General features: G+C 44.6%; 1 long non-coding RNA gene across 1 annotated transcript; it reads left to right on the forward strand.

Annotated features, from left to right (window-relative positions):
* Positions 1-12905: 12905 nt before the first annotated feature.
* On the forward strand, positions 12906-13980 carry LOC133420716 (uncharacterized). The gene is made up of 3 exons (XR_009770617.1): positions 12906-13023; positions 13176-13235; positions 13876-13980. It is a non-coding gene; the product is annotated as an uncharacterized LOC133420716 (long non-coding RNA).
* The last annotated feature ends 1406 nt before the right edge of the window (positions 13981-15386 follow it).

Below are 15386 nucleotides of genomic sequence, written 5' to 3' on the forward strand. Positions count from 1 at the left end.
GTCATTTCACTGCTCTGCTCACACAAAGCTCAAAGTAAAGTCAGTTGGAGGTGTGCTGGTCATCTGCAGCACTTCATCAAACCTCTCACTGTGGCTGTTTTTCCTTATACTTTTCCTACCTGCATTATGTCAGCAGTGTAACTATCCTGATAGATATACATACTGAGGCTACAGTTAGCAGGTCTGATACCAATGCTACAATTATTACAGTTAGCAGTTCTGATATTCATACATACTGCAGTTATAGTTAGCAGTTCTGATATTCATACATACTGCAGCTACAGTTAGCAGTTCTGATATTCATACATACTGCAGCTACAGTTAGCAGTTTTGATATTCATACATAGGCCTACTGAACCTACAGTTAGCAGTTTTGATATGCATACTGATGTCAGGGTTTGACACTTCCCCCCAGTTTTTGAGTTTCAGTTCTGTCCCTCCTGTTTCCCATTTGCCCTGATTGTGTCTGCACCTGTGTCTCGTCATGTCTCGTTATGCCCTGTGTATATCTGGTCTTGTCATTCCTTTGTTCCCTGTCGGTCCGTACTGGTTCTTCCTCCATGTCTCCTTGTAGTTTTTTCCGATCGTGGTTTTTTGTTGATCCTGCTCTGCAGCGCTTTTAGGTCTTGTTTTTTGTGAATAAACCCCTTTTTATTGAGAACTCCTGCCTCCGGCCTCCTACTCTGCTTTCCTGCGCTTGGGTCCTCAGCTAACCATTCACAACAGAACGGACCGACCAGATGGACCCAGCGGGAGTGCGCCTCACGCTGCTGGAGTTTTTGCGCTGGGCCGAGGAGGGGGAGTATGGGGACCCCTTTTTGGGGACATGCCAGGCTCTGGGTGGGCCCAGGAGCCTGCAGGCTCAGGGGAAGCAACGACGACGGCGTCAGCGCCAGCCCCAGCGCCAGCCCCAGCTTGTTCCGGCTCCAGCTCCTGCTCCCGTCCATGTTCCGGTGGTGGTCCCGGACGCACCTTCCCATGTTCCAGTGGTGGTCCCGGACGCACCTTCCCATGTTCCAGTGGTGGTCCCGGACGCACCTCCCCATGTTCCTGTGGTGGTCCCGGACGCACCTCCCCATGTTCCTGTGGTGGTCCCGGACGCATCTTCCCATGTTCCAGTGGTGGTCCCGGACGCACCTTCCCATGTTCCTGTGGTGGTCCCGGACGCACCTCCCCATGTTCCTGTGGTGGTCCTGGACGCACCTCCCCATGTTCCTGTGGTGGTCCCGGACGCATCAGCCCCTGCTCCGGTGATGGTCCCGGACCCCCCCCCCAGCCAGCTCCGAGGACCCGTGCCCCCCCCAGCCAGCTCCGAGGACCCGTGCCCCCCCCAGCCAGCTCCGGGGACCCGTGTCCCCCCCAGCCAGCTCCGAGGACCCGTGTCCCCCCCCAGCCAGCTCCGAGGACCCGTGTCCCCCCCCAGCCAGCGCCACGGACCCGGGTTCCCACTCAGGCAGCTCCGAGGATCCTCTGCCCCCCGACACCGGCTCCCCGCATCCTGTCTGCCCCTGTTCCGGCTCCCCGCATCCTGTCTGCCCCTGTTCCGGCTCCCCGCATCCTGTCTGCCCCTGTTCCGGCTCCCCGCATCCTGTCTGCCCCTGTTCCGGGCTCCCCGCATCCTGTCTGCCCCTGTTCCGGGCTCCCCGCATCCTGTCTGCCCCTGTTCCGGCTCCCCGCATGCTGTCTGCCTCTGTTCCTGAGGCGGTCCCGCCGCCAGTCTCTGTTCCTGAGGCGGTCCCGCCGCCAGTCTCGGTTCCTGAGGCGGTCCCGCCGCCAGTCTCCGTTCCTGAGGCGGTCCCGCCGCCAGTCTCCGTTCCTGAGGCGGTCCCGCCGCCAGTCTCGGTTCCTGAGGCGGTCCCGCCGCCAGTCTCGGTTCCTGAGGCGGTCCCGCCGCCAGTCTCCGTTCCTGAGTCGGTCCCGCCGCCAGTCTCCGTTCCTGAGGCGGTCCCGCCGCCAGTCTCCGTTCCTGAGGCGGTCCCGCCGCCAGTCTCCGTTCCTGAGGCGGTCCCGCCGCCAGTCTCGGTTCCTGAGGCGGTCCCGCCGCCAGTTTCGGTTCCTGAGGCGGTCCCGCCGCCAGTCTCCGTTCCTGAGTCGGTCCCGCCGCCAGTCTCCGTTCCTGAGGCGGTCCCGCCGCCAGTCTCCGTTCCTGAGGCGGTCCCGCCGCCAGTCTCCGTTCCTGAGGCGGTCCCGCCGCCAGTCTCCGTTCCTGAGGCGGTCCCGCCGCCAGTCTCCGTTCCTGAGGCGGTCCCGCCGCCAGTCTCCGTTCCTGAGGCGGTCCCGCCGCCAGTCTCCGTTCCTGAGGCGGTCCCGCCGCCAGTCTCCGTTCCTGAGGCGGTCCCGCCGCCAGTCTCCGTTCCTGAGGCGGTCCCGCCCATCTCTGTTCCTCTTCCTGAGGCGATCCTGGATGGATCTGCCCAGCCCCGAGAACGGCCCTCTGGCCGGTGTGCCTGGTCCCGAGTCTGGTTCCGGGGTTGGCCCCCCAAAGTGACTCTCTGGTTGGCCCGGCCCCGTCGGCATCCTCCAGAACTCTCTCGCCGGTCTGCCCGGCCTCGAGGACGGCCCCCGGAACGCTCTCGCTGGTCTGCTCGGTCCCGAGGACAGCCCCCGGAACTTTGGCCGTGTGTGGCCTGGGCCCCCCTCCAGGCCCCCTCCGCCCACCCTGGGTTGGGACTGTTGGGACATCTGGGATCTGTCCCTTGAGGGGGGGGTACTGTCAGGGTTTGACACTTCCCCCCAGTTTTTGAGTTTCAGTTCTGTCCCTCCTGTTTCCCATCTGCCCTGATTGTGTCTGCACCTGTGTCTCGTCGTGTCTCTTTATCCCCTGTGTATATCTGGTCTTGTCATTCCTTTGTTCCCTGTCGGTCCGTACTGGTTCTTCCTCCATGTCTCCTTGTAGTTTTTCCCGATCCTGGTTTTTTGTTGATCCTGCTCTGCAGCGCTTTTAGTTCTTGTTTTTTGTGAATAAACCCCTTTTTGTTGAGAACTCCTGCCTCCGGCCTCCTACTCTGCTCTCCTGCGCTTGGGTCCTCAGCTAACCATTCACAACAACTGAAGCTACAGTGAGCAGTTTTGATATTCATACATACTGAAGCTACAGTTAGCAGTTTTGATATTCATACTGAAGCTACAGTTAGAAGTTCTGATATTCATACATACTGAAGCTACAGTTAGCAGTTCTGATATTCATACTGAAGCTACAGTTAGCAGTTCTGATATTCATACTGAAGCTACAGTGAGCAGTTCTGATATCCATACTGAAGCTACGGTTAGCAGTTCTGATATTCATACATACTGAAGCTACAGTGAGCTGTTTTGATATTCATACTGAAGCTACAGTTAGCAGATCTGATATTCATAGATACTGAAGCTACAGTTAGCAGTGTGATGATCAGTTCTGATGCAAACTGAGGCTACAGTTAGCAGTGTTAGGATCAGTTCTGATACAAACTGAGGCTTCAGTTAGCATTGAAATGATGTGAACAAGCCACAGTTAGCAGTGTAATGATCAGTTCTGATACAAACTGAGCCTATAGATAACTAACCCGATACTGAGGCTACAGTGAGAAGTGTCCTGATATTTTAAGCTGAGGGTACAGTAAGCGGGGTAAATCTATTTATACAAACTGTGTTCTGATCAATTCTGATTTACAAACTGAGGCTGCAGTTAGCAGAAGAACATTTGGATGGTGTTTTCACTAATTTCCTGTGTCAAAAAATGCTGTACACTTTAGCATTGTCTTTGTGAGGCAGAATATGACATTGGTGGCAACCAGACAGGAGAGATTGTATCTAGTGCCAGTTGAGTTGAAAATTCAATAGACCTTTATCACAGCAACAATATTGACATGAAATAGTGGGTAAAGAGGTGTTGCCAATGATACTAATTAAGGTTCTGTTCCATTCAGGTCAAATAGTCAGCGTGCTGCTACTGTGCATGTTGGCTCACTGGAAAAGGCTCTGCTACACTGAATGGAACAGAACCTTAATTAGTACCATTGGTAACACCTGTGTTTACCTGCTGTTTTATGTCAATGTGGCTGCCGTGAAAAAGGTCTATTTATGGCTGTAGCTGTTTATAATGCTAATAACTGTAGCCTACTCCTACTACTACTACTATGACTAGGCTACTACTACTACTACTACTACTATGACTAGGCTACTACTACTAAATATTAATGCAAGTAGCCCACTTGTCATGATCCACCCCCAGTCCACCAGAGACCCCTCAGCCTTTTCTTTTTGTTATGACTGATATTGCGTTGTGTCTTTAAAAGACTTTGATTATTACACTGTCTGCTCATTGTGTTTTCCTGGTTTTTGGTTTTCTGTTTGCTGTGTTTTTCCTCATGTGTCCCTGTATCGCACTCCCTCCACACCTACCCTGCCCAATGTGGTAGTGTCTTATTTAGCAAGCTAGTGCTAACGTTAGCTTCTGTGTATCAGGTGCACACAGGGATGCAATGGGGAAATGTGGTGTTAAAATGGGGTTCAGACATTGATAAATACATAAATCTACATTAACATACACAAGCCCATGACAACATAATGAGCGCTTCAATGATGACTCAGTGACAATGAAGCTGGCCACGCCTGGCTGTTACTTCTGTCTTATTCTGACAGTTTTTGTGTTGTGCCTATACACTTCTGGAATAAAGTAGTATTCTGTGGTATCTGCTGTCTCCTGCACCTGCGTTCAGGTTCATCTCCTCATACTCACCTAACACTAGTACTACTGTCATTAGCAGGGCAGCTGACAGTCGTGCCGGGGCCCGGGACAAAATAATCTAAGATGGGCCCCCCTGCGCCCGGATCTCTCCTTCTCTCCTCTTCCTCTCCTCTCCCTCTGCTCTTCAGGTTTTCATACAAGCTAATGGACGTTAACATTAGAGATAACCAGTTAGGTTAAGTTACAAGGTTGGTAAACGTTGTAACTGTGTCTTACCTTGCTCTACGCCAGTGTTTCTCAATCCTGGTCCTCGTGGGCCCCTGTCCTGCATGTTTTAGATGCTACCCTGCTTCAGCACACCGTGATAAAAGTACCTGTGTCATCAACAGAGCTGTTCAGACCTTGGTGACAAGCTAATGAGGACCTTTAATTAGAATCAGGTGTGTTGGTGCAGGGAAACATCTAAAACATGCAGGACAGGGGCCACGCGGACCAGGATTGAGAAGCACTGCTCTACACTGACTTATATAATTCCAGCTTCACTGTCACCCCCTTTTTAAAATATTTGAGTATAGAATCTCTGAGGCCTCTATTTTCTTCTTCTCTTCTTCTCTTTTCTCTTCTTTTCTGAGCACCGGACATTTTGACCATTCTAATGGTTGAATTAAATGATAACATCAAATTTTGATCAGTGGCTAAACCATTTTTGTGTTGGGGGTTCTTGACCACAAGGACAATTAGGAAGAAAACAAATAACAAGCTTTTATGTAACTCAAATACTACATATTTTTCCATAAATAGGCATATTTTTGAAACATTTTGAAAAATGATTCCATAATTTAATGAGAATAAATTTTTATTTATTTATTTTTTTTTCCTTCAGTTCTGGGCCCCCTACCCTGGGCCCGGGACAACAGACCCGTTTGTCCCCCATATCGGCGGCCGTGGTCATTAGTACTAATAACTACAAGTCTAATTATACAATTCTTACACTTTATCAGATATTTTAAATTAAATTAATTGTGCTTTAATTCATTAATTAATTGCATGCAAAATGTAGCCTTTTTAGTTACATTACAAGAAACAGAACAATAGTATAATTAAAAAGTATAATTAATACATGCAAAGCATGGCAGTAAACCTACTACAGCACATCTTTGTAATATTAATTTTGAATTTAAGACATTAAAAATGTATTGAAATATATAATAATATATATTCTTGTGGATTCACTAATATTTTGGTGAGTTCTGCAATGCAGTGAAGCATGTCTGCACTCAATCATACAGTTGAGGGAGGAACACACCTTTCCTGACTTTAGTGGTCCCCCACTTACCTACTGTATGCCCATCCCCCACTTGCCTATATATATGGGCCAATCCCACACCGCGCTGTTGACGCACTCAGCTCTGACCGTTAATTAGTGCAGCACGTGAAGAGCAGCACCGACACGGAGAGGACTACAGACGACTGATGGATGATGAAGATGAAGATGAAGCCAACAAAAACGAAGTAAGTACATGAAACTATTTTAGTCATTATTAATTAGACTTAGCACTGTTGCTACGTTTGTAGCCAAAAACTCACTTTTTTTTATATTGGCACATTTTTCCGATGCTAACATGACCTAGCTCGTTACCAGACGCACGTGGGCGATAGTGCTTGCAAACTGTACAATTTTGAGCATTTTTCCGGTTTGCTGCTTAATTTTATTTTGCTGTCTGTGGGTAATGTTAAGGTATTACTTTAATATTCAGGGGTTTGTGAGGAGTGAGGGGCTGGGGAGAAGAAAGAGTGTTTAATGAGCATGTTTCACCTGCCACAGCCACGCACCGTTAGCTACCATTTCGTTAGCTCCAATGTCGAGTAACTTAACATTAAGGCCCTGACACAACAACCCGACGTCGCCCGCTCTCTGCCGGCCGGGGAAACTAGCCCGACAGACGCGGACTGACGGCCCGACGGCCGAAAATAAGCTTGGCGTGTCAGGGCCTGGTCGGCGGGGTAGAGGAGGGGAGGGGGGGGGGGGGGGGGGGGGGGGTCGGAGCCGCGTCGGAGCCGCGTCGGAGCCGCGCAGGAGCCGCGCAGGGAGACAGACGCACACAGCGGAGCTTTTGCAGACGGCGCAACACGTCTCTGAATGTCAGTGAAATGTTGAGTGTGGAAAAAAACTTTTTCAGACCGCTACACGCTGCTTTGTGTTAGTTTGAGCTTCAGCTGTGCAGTTATTTAAAACGTGAGGACACGTTGCTCAGTGTAAAGATCTGTGCTGTCATCCTGCCTTTGTCTGTCTGTTGTTCTGTAGCTCACATGTAAGACGCAGATTAGAAAGCTGGCAGTTACCTGTAGACATGGCAGAGAAACACCTGAAGGACTAAGGTGTCTGTAACAGACCTGGCTGCTTGACTGTTCATGTCATTTAGGAAGCAGCTGACTGGAGGAAGCCACTGTAACTTGGTTAATTAACTGCATGTAAACAAGGAAACAGTGTTCAGAGCTTCTTGAACTTCATTCATGCCAGTTTATCATCTCTATTACAACATTTTAAGCAAGGGAGATTTTTTCTGAATAGCTTTAAGCATGAATTTAATTTTCTTTATCTCCACAAGCTGTAAATATAAGCTGTAAAGTTTTATTGGTTTAAACATAGCACCAGGTTAACTGTAGAGTCTATCATATTTACTATATTGTATTTTCATCATTTGGACTCTTTTCTTGCTCTTACAGTGATTCAGCAGGGCAGTACAGCCCCTCCACACACACATGCAGCATGTGCACACGCTGGGTGGGCACGGACCACAGACATATTTATTTACAGAAAATGTGCTATATTGTTGTTATATGGATATGAAATCACCTATATTGAGGATATGAGCTTTCAGTCATATCACACATCCCTGTGGCTGGTTGACTCTTAAATGATAGATATTTTCAGTTTAAAATTGATGCATTTCTAAGTGTGTAGATGTTACATTAACTGTTGTGTTAAACCTACAGTGCACGATCTGCCAGGCGGGAGGCACGTTTACAGCACCTGAAGCAGCATCATGAGAAATGCTTATCTAAGCACATGGAGTGTGTTAAACACCAAACTCAGGTAATGATGACAAGGCTCTGACGTTCAAATGTGATGCACTGTCCATGCAAACATTCAAACATCTGATTTTATACAAAGACTCTGACTTGTCTTTTCAATGGGACCTCTTACACATTATGTTTTAGTTTTTAATAGTAATAAATGTATGTGTCTGTGGTGTTCAGCCCTCAGGAAGTACAAACCAAGAGGGAGAGAGTTCATCACACTCAGTTCCATCATCTGAGCTGCTCTCAGCCTCTACTTTGGTAAGTGTCAAACAAACTTTCAGCTTGCTCCATGTGACAGGCTTCCTAATAGTTAACTTCACTCGGTTATTGTTACTATTCAGTGATAATGCAGGTGTTCCCCCAGGTGAGTAGAGTTTACTGTCGTGAGTGTGCAGCTACAGTGAGATTTGCACTATGTTTTGAGATGTGGGTTTTTGAGACAAAATAGTTTATTAGTAGCTGTGTGCATGCTGCAGGCTATCACCAGACCTAAAACTACATGTGACAAACACTGTCTACCCGTGTGCAGCTGTCACATTTTACTTTGCTGATGCTACCAATAGAAAATCTGCTACATTAGGAGCTATAAGCGTATCTACCTTTTAAGTAAGTTAAGCTGTCATTGCTCCAACACACGAACAGCAAACATGTCCCAACCATACATACTGCTGTGTGTTTAGCATGTAGCTTCACTCCACAGCACAAGAGGTTCATAATCACAGACTGTTCTTAAGGCAAAAACACTGCTTTTTCACGCACTGATCAATTTGAGATTTCAGGCTATTTTGCTTTAATAACATGTTATCTTTCAGACAAATGGGGAAAAAATGTTCAAAATACACTTAGGTGTTTATTTTATTGCACATTTCCATGTTGCATCTGTAGATTTCTTCTAAATTCTGTAAAAGTCAGCATGCAGCACTGCAAGCAATGTCTGGATCGCGATGTCATATGAGGCAGTCTGAAAGGAATGAGGAGCAAGGAGATTGGGGGAGAGTGAGTCACAGTTCAGGTGCCTCCTCATCTCAGCCCCGCTGGCTGCCTTGGTGTCGCTTGTTTTATTGGTCAGAATCCAGCTTGTGCTGAATCTGCTACAGGTTGCCAGTGGGGTGGAGATACCTGCACCGTGCACTCCCCACCGTCTCCGTCATCTCTCTCTGTTCACTGTCCTCACTCCTATGAAAGCCCAGAAAGAGCTACTTGGTCTAATGATATGACAGGCAGCCATGCTGGTATTCAGTAATCAATGTTGATGTGTTTAAGATGTTGATATGAGATGATATTGTTAGTAAGGGTTTTATCAGATATTGATGTGTCCAGTTTATATCAATAAACTGGACATGTATCAAAACTGACCAGTTTTATTCCTGACTATATTCTGAAGGTTTTTACAGAGTGGTTTGTTCATATATCTTTCAAAACCTGATTTATACAACATTTTAATCTTAAAAACAATGCGAAAATTTATTTTTTTATTTGACTTATTTGTTGACAATATTTTGTGATTTGTGTAGAGAATAAAACGTATAACCAACACGCCCTCTGTAAAAACCTTTGACTCTAATATGTCAACAAAATGAAACAAGAATTTTGAATCTGGCTTCATGCAAAGTTCAGATTTCTGTTGAAATGTTTGCAAATTGGCACATATTTACTTAGATATTGACTGATTTGCATATTTAAACATAACATTCAGAAACTTAATACAAAAACAATTGTCTTAATGTGAGAAATCACCTGGGGAAGTTTCAACGTGATCTATTAGTTAAATGTTAACCTGTAGTGCCTTAAAACACAAGCAAGTAGGGAATGATTTGGCATTGCAAGAAATAGACCATCCTTCTACAAATGGTGTTGGAAGTTAAAAATCATCTTTCATAATGTTCTCAGTATATTTTGGTAACTATTTCTACCAGTGCTTTATATTGTTTTTCTTCCCCATAGGAAACCAGCCTAGATGATGGGGACGACACAGACATATGCATCCCTGAAAGTTCACACTCGGGCGCTGATGAGGACCCAGATGTTCCCCCTCTGACCAGAACTGACAGCGTATTTGTACGTTTGCATAATGAAAAGTAGCAGGAATCTTTTACAAGCAAATGTGATAACACTATTTGAAGTTGTGTTCATATGACAGTCATTGATATTCATTAATGTTTGTGACAGATGTCATGTTAATGACAGTTTTGCATAGATCTTATGAGCAAATGTATTGTTACTGTTAATGTTTATTGCAGATAATTTAGCTGTAAGCTTCTTGTATCTTTAATTTCCAGCTTACCAAAGAATTCCTGGAACAGATATCCAAGCTGTCTAATGGATCAGATGCCTCTGTGAGCTGCATTGAAAGCAGCGGTGATGAATATAAACCATCAAAAGCCTCAGAAAGCAGTTCAGAGGGATCTTGTGACCTTACGAGTGAGGCTCCATCGGTGAAACAGAAGAAGAAGAAGCCCAGTACTGACACACACCTGGGAAACATGAAGAAAAAGAAGACGTCACAGAGGACTTATGGAAGAAAGACTTCGCCCAGTAGCTCTTCTTCTTCTTCTGACATGAACCTGGGAAATGTGTCGGTACTGAAGATACAAAAGAAAAAAGATGGTTCCAGAGTTTACAGTAAAAGGCATTACTGTCTATACTGTTCAATGCAGTGCCATAAAATGGCAAGGCACTTAATCCGCAAACACGGCAATGAACCAGCTGTAGTGCAAGCAGCCTCTTTTCCTTTGAAATCAAAGGAAAGAAAATTGCACTTTGACCTCATTAGAAACAAAGGAAACCGTGCTCACAATAACGAGGTCCTAAAAGCTGGTAGTGGGACACTAATCCCAAGTCAGCAAACCGGGAATCCAGTGAACGCCAGCGACTACATGCACTGCATCAATTGTGAGGCTTTGCTGAAAAGAAAATCACTTTGGAGGCACATGTCCAGGTGCAGGCTTTCAAGAAAATGCAGCACTACAAAGCCAGGCAAAAGTCGGATCCAATCACTGTGTGCCTATGCACAGCCCGTCCCTGAGGGTGTCAGCAGGAAGGTTTGGGAGCTGGTAAATGTTATGCACCAAGATGAAGTCACAAGCATCATCAGAGAGGAGAAAAGCATTTTGAGACTTGGAGAACATTTGTACACAAAGCATGGACATGACAAGACCAAACATGAGTACATTAGACAGAAAATGAGAGAAATAGGACGACTGATTCAGCAGTCACGGAGAGCTGGCAGACTGAAACGTATTGAGGACTTCTATATACCTTCCAACTTCAACTTTGTGGTGGAAGCAGTGAAGGACGTGGCCGGTTTTGATGATGACAAGAACATCTACAAGACTCCATCATTAGCTCTGAAACTGGGTCATAGTCTCAAGAAGATGGCAGATATCCTGCAGTGTGAAGCGCAGATGGCCGAGTTTGTCGATGAAGACTTTCTGAAGAACCTGGAGAGGAGCCGAGATCTGTATGAGAAGAAGTGGAACGTGTGTGTGTCATCACGTGCACTACAGACTCTAGAAGAGGGGAAGTGGAACACGCCTCAGCTCCTCCCGTTCACTGAGGATGTGAAGAACATGCACACGTATGTTGAAAAGTGCAGACAAGAACACCAAAGCAGACTCAAGGATGATCCCAATAAGAAGAACTGGTCCAAGCTGGCCAGTTTGACTCTTTGTGAGGTCATCCTGTTTAATCGCAGGAGAGAGGGTGAGGTTTCGAAGATGCCGCTTAGTGCATTCACCCTAAGAGACACTTCAGGCGTCCATTCAGATTTAGCAGTAGGACTTTCTGAGTTTGAGCAAAAGCTTTGCCAGCATTTTCAGCGCATTGAAATAAAAGGGAAAAGAAACAGGAAAGTTCCCATCCTTCTAACGCCAGACATGCTTTCCTCAATGGAAGCCTTGGTTGCACATCGGAGGGCCTGTGGTGTGCCCGATGAAAACCCCTTTTTCTTCTCCAGACCTGAAGCAGAGACTCACTTCAGGGGATCAGATGCCATCAGACAGATTGCAAGGGAATGTGGTGCCAAGCATCCTGAAACTCTGTCCTCAACCAAGCTGAGAAAGCACGTATCTACACTGTCCACCGTCCTGAACCTGAAAGATAATGAGATGGACATACTGGCAAATTTTCTTGGACATGACATCCGGGTTCATAGGCAGTACTACAGACTACCTGAAGGAACGCTGCAGTTAGCTAAAGTCAGCAAAGTGCTGATTGCTCTGGAGCAAGGCCGACTGTCAGACTTTAAAGGAATGAGCCTGGACCAGATCCAGATTGATCCCAATGGTAAAGCAAATACATTTATGTCATATATATTTTTATTTCAGAGTAAGTCTTTTTCATGTCATATTTGGTTTTGTTATTCCTCTTTTTCAGAGCAAGTGCTAGAAGCTATGGACAGTGATCTCTCAGAGGCAGAGAAGGACTCGTCTCTCTGCTCCTCGTCATCAGGTGGGTTACATGTTACATGTGTAACTGTAACTGGCTGAGTGAGTGTTGAGCTCAAACATGACAATTTATTTACTTTGTCTTTTTTTGTCAAAGGATCCTCAAGATCTAAACGCAGACCACCAACCACTGATGAGTTTAGAACTTCAACACCAAAGAGAAGAAAGGAAACTGTTGAGTCTGACAGTGATGACCCAGAAACGGGTAACTCACACATTAAATACACTCCCGCTGTTTATTAGTTACCTGCAATTACAAAAAAGATGGAATTTAGACCCCGTCCACACGTAGCCGGGTATCTGCTAAACCGAAGATATTTTCCTACGTTTGGACCTGTCATCCACATCAAAACGCAAATAAACGAATGTTTAAAAAAAACTCCGGGCAAAGTGAAGATTTTTGAAAACGTGTAGACAGAGACAACCGGAGTTTTGCGTTTTCGAACGTCGCATTATGCACCAAAACAACAACAAATCTGTTCTGACGTGCGACCTTTGTTTACTACAGAACTACAGATGATCCACCAGTTATTTATAATAACTAAATTAGCTAATGCAAATACAGAAACATATTATACAAAGCTATGGGAAAAGTAATAATTGATCCCACATCATTCTGCACATCAAAACTGTGCCTCACATTTAGTAGTTGGTAAGTATCAGCAACTACTTCATCTTCTTCATTTTAATAACTCTCTATTCTTCTGATAGGATCTTCAATATCCAACAGAGGAAGAGGACAGCGGACCTCTGAACCCAGCAGTATTGAACCTGCGACCACAGGAGTCCCACAGACTGAGGACACGCCACCTGATGTCCACCTGCCCGGTTTGTCCATTACCTTTTTCACACAGAACAGCTAAACAGGCTCTATTAAAACAAGCTCTGATTGGCAGCTTTCTAACCCTCATATGATGCTTTTATTTAAAAGGCAGCTACCACTATTGTATTAATATACTCATCACTCATTATTTCAACAGGATCCTCAGGATCTAAGGAGACACAGCGACCTGAGTCTGACAGCGGTGACCCTAAAGCAGGTATTTCACACACTAAATGCAGTCCCGGTTATGTTAAAACTGACTGTTTTTTTAAGGGTTCGCCTCAGAAAAAAATGAAGCTAACAGAGATGCTATGCTATAATGCTTTGGGGGAAACTCCAATTATGGCACAGAAAAAATATCGAGATATATATCGAGTATCGCCATTCAGCTAGAAAATATCGAGATATGACTTTTGGTCCATATCGTCCAGCCCTAGTGAGAGATAACACCTCTGTACTCACAGCAGGAGATCACCTGGTTACTAAAGTGTCATGTACTGTAAATACAGTCACTGGTTGTGATATTTGTTTACTGTTATCAGCCACTAATCAGCTCAACTCTTCACTCATTAGCTTTTAACATTTGACATCCCCACTTTATTCCTGCAATTTGAAATACATATCAGGTTGGTACCACATCAGTCAATACAACAGAGGCTGTAAAACATTAGGTCACTATACTGTTTTACTTTTTATGAAATGCTTTGATTGGTGTCAGAATATCAGTTTTCAGGACACTGTTTGATGAAATTATACATTTGATCGCATTAATAAGGCTGATTGGTTACTGAATGATATTTTACATCTCTATACACCGCTGATTGTCCTTTTCTTCTTTGTCTTTCTTTCTTTCTTAGAAACCTCAAAGAGGAGGAGTTGGTCATCTGCAGAGGTCCACGCTGTGGAAAAGTCACTAATGTCCTCCATAGAATCCGGTAAAGTACCAGGAAAGTCTCAGTGTGTCGCCTGTATTGAAGCTTCACCAGAAGCACTTAAAGCAAGAAGCTGGAAAGCAGTTAAGTTTTATGTTAAAAATCGCATCACGACCATTCAGCGTGAAAGTGCAAGACGACTTTTCTGAATGTGTTAATGAAACATCATGTTCACAAAATGTTGGAAAAAAGGCACTCAGTGTAATGAACCATCATGCACTGCAAAAAAAAAGCTTGAGAAAACGTCGAATTTCATGGTAACGTGATGCAAGAGATTTTTGATTTTTGAGTTTTCTCAACTTTTGCCTACTGTTCTCAAAAGGAAAAAAGGCAGGCACTCTGGTGGCTTAAAATACCTTTATTTGACTGGGTTACATACTAAAAAACACCAACGCGTGTCGGCTTACGCCTTCCTCAGGGTGTATGGAGCATAGACGTATAAAAAGGCTAGATGACTCGTCCGCACTGCTGCCAATGCAGAGCGACGTCGTCACACGGCGGCCATCTTGCCTCAGGAGAGCTCGCTCACTCATAACATTGTGTTTAATGGACTTGCTCAATTCTCAACAGATTTTCAAACAGTTTGGTTTGTTATGAACGTCAGAAATGTAGTTATGCCACTGCATACTTGTGAATAATTATAAACATTGAAAAACGTACTTTTATATGAAAATAACCAGAAACAGATAGCCATGACATGGTATTTATATTAAATCAATATTTCTATAGTATTCTTAGTAATATTTATATTTACATTATAACATATATACATATATATTATTACCATATAACGTGTGTGTGTATATGTATATATATATATATATATATATATATATATATATATATATTATAACATGTATTTATATGACATAACATGTTTATATATTACATTATGATGTATTTACAGTATAGCATGACATTATAACGTGTACACACGTTATAATGTCATGATATGAATACATCATAATGTAATAATATATAAACATGTTATATGGTAATAATATATGTATATATGTTATAATGTAAATATAAATATTACTAAGAATACTATAGAAATATTGATTTAATATAAATACCATGTCATGGCTATCTGTTTCTGGTTATTTTCATATAAAAGTACATTTTTCAATGTTTATAATTATTCACAAGTATGCAGTGTCATAACTACATCTCTGACGTTCATAACAAACCAAACTGTTTGAAAATCTGTTGAGAATTGAGCAAGTTAAGGTTGTTTAAGCAGTACATGCACCATTAAACACAATGTTATGAGTGAGCGAGTCTCCTGTGGCAAGATGGCCGCCGTGTGACGACGTCGCAGCAGCGCGGACGAGTCATCTAGCCTTTATATAAGTCTATGGTATGGAGACGAGACAATCAAACAAAATTAAATAGAATTCAGTTCAGCTGTGGCTCCCCAGGTCTCTGCAATGCTC

The sequence above is a fragment of the Cololabis saira genome, chromosome 20 (genome assembly GCF_033807715.1).
Source record: "Cololabis saira isolate AMF1-May2022 chromosome 20, fColSai1.1, whole genome shotgun sequence".
NCBI classification, from domain to species: Eukaryota; Metazoa; Chordata; class Actinopteri; order Beloniformes; family Belonidae; genus Cololabis; species Cololabis saira.